Source organism: Rhinichthys klamathensis, unplaced genomic scaffold, assembly GCF_029890125.1.
Source record: "Rhinichthys klamathensis goyatoka isolate OS25496 unplaced genomic scaffold, OSU_Roscu_1.1 h1tg000237l_1, whole genome shotgun sequence".
Lineage (NCBI taxonomy): Eukaryota > Metazoa > Chordata > Actinopteri > Cypriniformes > Leuciscidae > Rhinichthys > Rhinichthys klamathensis.
In genome coordinates, this window is record NW_026606760.1 from 209,269 (window position 1) to 213,469 (window position 4,201).

Consider the following 4,201-nt stretch of genomic DNA (forward strand, 5'->3'; position numbering starts at 1 on the left):
CTGGAAGGTGTCCAATAAAACAGTTTAATGCACAGCTAGCAGTGGATTATCCCTTACTAATGGATTCTTGGCCTGGGCGAGATATTCAGATCCTAAATACACTGTTAAAATAATAAAAGATTAAAAACATGCAGTGAATAAATGCAATTAATTAAGAAGAATGATTAATTATTGATAGCACAATAATAACGTTCATTAGTAAATTTAATTTCAAACTCATTAAAAAACCAAACAGGAAAGCATAATAAAATAAAACACTGTAATTCTACCCTTCAGAACTTTATGAGGCAAGACGTACTAGATGGTTTCAAAGCAGAAATGTGCAGCTCATACTTTTATTAAAATGCTTATGTGAACTCTTCTGTACAAACTTGAGTGTTATTAGAGCTTCAAGTTGGATGAATTTGCTAGTTATGCATTACTAGCATGGAGACAGCCCCTTTCCGGCATCCTTGCACATCTCCTTCAAAAGATTTAATGATTTGATGTAATTCTACAAAGACAAGATTAATAAGTATTTAATTCTGTGGTAACCAAGAACATTCAGTCTTTTTTTTTTTTACACTATTTTGTTCAGTAAAAACCATACACAAACACAAACACCATCTGAAACAACCCAAACAAAATTATGACTCGGCAAGTGTACGTACAAAATAAATAAATCTTTATTAATGATTTGCATTAAAGATTATCCCTCATGCATCCCAGGCGGAAAGGGAACACATCCCCTTAGTCGCATAAATCAATTAGTATTACAATTCATTTCATCTTAGACAACAAAAACAACAACAAAAACTCATTCACACTGAGGAAAATTAAGTTGAACACTTTAAATCCAGAAGCAGATTTGACAGACTATCCTCTGCTGTCTTTAAGAATAAAAAAATATTTTAAAAGCGTGCTAGTGTATATATATATATAGTATGTATAAAGAGAATTTAGTGCTTTTTCTTCTCACAGGACAAAATGTTTATGAATGTGCTCCGAAGGCTTACGTGTCTTATCTATACATACAGTATGTGATAGACTATCAACAGGAAATGAAGACAGCTGTGTGCATTTTGAGTAGAACAGTAGTTGTGATTGGTCAGTTCAAGTTTAAGAGAAAAAAAAGTGAAATGTATTGCACAGTTAGTTCCTCACAGAGGCTGAATTAGAAAACAAGTCTGATTACAGTAGACATTTTTGTCCTAGACAGACAAAGACACACTCACACAGAAAACTTTAGTCACCCACAAGTCTTTTCAAACATTCGACAAGACCTGCATCACATACTTAGATACATCCCAAAAGATTCATTACATTTCTGTAATATGTACCAGACGGATGCCACAATAAGCCGTGTGCCCTTTGCGGATTTGGACGGGGGAAGATCTCAACCGCTGCAAATGTGGAATCTGGACTTGAACATGTTGCAGTGAATCTGCTTACTCGACAGTCCAGAAGCATTGGAGTCTGGAAGGGCTTCACAGACAGAACCAGAAAGAGGTGCTGGGCCTTTCTCAGTGCAAAGCTTTAACCAGTGTTCGTTGCGACTATTTCACAGGATTTACTTCTTCACCTGCAGAAGGAAACAAAACAGAGATACTGACTGCAAAGACTGTGACCTGCCTACTGCCTTCTAAAGCATATAGTCGGATACTCAAACGAGCATACAATTACACAGACCTTTTTACAATTATATTAAACCATCTATTGATACATTTCGGTACTGATTGAATTCTTCATATATTTATAATCCACAAACACTTGCTTCAATATCCTGCCATCTTGGCCTAAGCTCATCACAATGCATTCTGGTTTACCTTCTATGTGAAGAATATATGGAATTCCAAAAACGTATCTTTGAACACATCTACAATTTTTGAAACAACTACCGCTGCATGCTTATGATGTCTTAATATGCTGTCTATGTCGGCAGCTCACTAGAGTTAAGAAACACTCTTAAATGCCCAAGAAATACAGTATTACTATCAAAAGTGTTCCTAAGTATTTGAGAAATACAATATTTTTGCCCCCAAACATCAAGATGTCATGTTAATATATATACACCATATGTGTTATATCCACACACACACAAAATTATAAATATATAGTTATATATATATATATATATATATATATATATATATATATATATATATATATATATATATATATATATATTATACACACACTCACCTAAAGGATTATTAGGAACACCATACTAATACTGTGTTTGACCCCCTTTCGCCTTCAGAACTGCCTTAATTCTACGTGGCATTGATTCAACAAGGTGCTGAAAGCATTCATGGTGGCCATAAAGGGATGGACATGGTCAGAAACAATGCTCAGGTAGGCCGTGGCATTTAAACGATGCCCAATTGGCACTAAGGGGCCTAAAGTGTGCCAAGAAAACATCCCCCACACCATTACACCACCACCACCAGCCTGCACAGTGGTAACAAGGCATGATGGATCCATGTTCTCATTCTGTTTACGCCAAATTCTGACTCTACCATCTGAATGTCTCAACAGAAATTGAGACTCATCAGACCAGGCAACATTTTACCAGTCTTCAACTGTCCAATTTTGGTGAGCTCTTGCAAATTGTAGCCTCTTTTTCCTATTTGTAGTGGAGATGAGTGGTACCCGGTGGGGTCTTCTGCTGTTGTAGCCCATCCGCCTCAAGGTTGTGCGTGTTGTGGCTTCACAAATGCTTTGCTGCATACCTCGGTTGTAATGAGTGGTTATTTCAGTCAAAGTTGCTCTTCTATCAGCTTGAATCAGTCGGCCCATTCTCCTCTGACCTCTAGCATCAACAAGGCATTTTCGCCCACAGGACTGCCGCATACAGGATGTTTTTCCCTTTTCACACCATTCTTTGTAAACCCTAGAAATGGTTGTGCGTGAAAATCCCAGTAACTGAGCAGATTGTGAAATACTCAGACCGGCCCGTCGGGCACCAACAACCATGCCACGCTCAAAATTGCTTAAATCACCTTTCTTTCCCATTCTGAAATTCAGTTTGGAGTTCAGGAGATTGTCTTGACCAGGACCACACCCCTAAATGCATTGAAGCAACTGCCATGTGATTGGTTGATTAGATAATTGCATTAATAAGAAATTGAACAGGGGTTCCTAATTATCCTTTAGGTGAGTGTATATATATATATATATATATATATACATAGTTACACACACACAGTCAAACCAAAATGTATTCAGACAACATTTCTCACATTATAACAGTTTATTCGCTATAGTTTCGAAAATGGTAATAAAATATGACAAGAACTCAGAGTTATCAAATCAGTTGATATTTCACTGGTTTTGGTTCTGTTAGACTGTCTCACAAATGAATTAGGTTGAATATCTGTCAGCTGTTAAATTTAAGTACACAATTAGATAATACCTATTTAGGTCAACCAATTACCAAGCAATGATGAATTTTGTTCAGTCTGTGGTGTAAAAAGGTCGCATTAGCAATTAAAGAAAAAACACTTAAGCAAATCATGGTCAGGTCAAAGTGTCTGAATAATTTTTGCTTCCAAATTTTAATAGATTCTACTGGCAATCCACTGTATGAAGAGTTTTTGGGTATAATATGTCACAGCTATCCTCACTTACATAATGAACTATAGTGTCCTGCACCCACTAGTAAAAAAATATTTTCAAAATTATATCTTGTGTCTGAATAACTTTTGGTTTGAATGTGTATATATATATATAGTGCTTGTAGTCAATTGTTTTATTTGTAATAATGCAGTGAAAAATGTCAAATTGTGCGGAAATAATTTTTGGAAAGGCTGTCATACAATGAAATTATGAACGCATGCAAAAACGAGAGAACCTACAAAATATGAATTGAATATATTGTAGTTAATTTATGCTTTTCCCTGTGAGCTTTTGGTTTTCCTATGCATTTTTTGCAGAGTAAATTAAAACCTGCAACTGTCATTTTGCCAAATAATTTTGTCAGATAAATACCTTAATAATGTTTAGTGTTTTGTTCTTCTCTCATTCAAATATGACATATTTTCCTCATATGTTGATGGCTTAATTGAACTTGTAGGGTCATTAAAACAAATATCCTGACATCACTTTTGGCCACTACTATATATACTCATATATATACAGAACACACATATGTGTGTCCAAGATGAAAAGTTTTCAAGCACTTAACAGATCTGTATTGAGCATAATGTGATCCATCAAACCA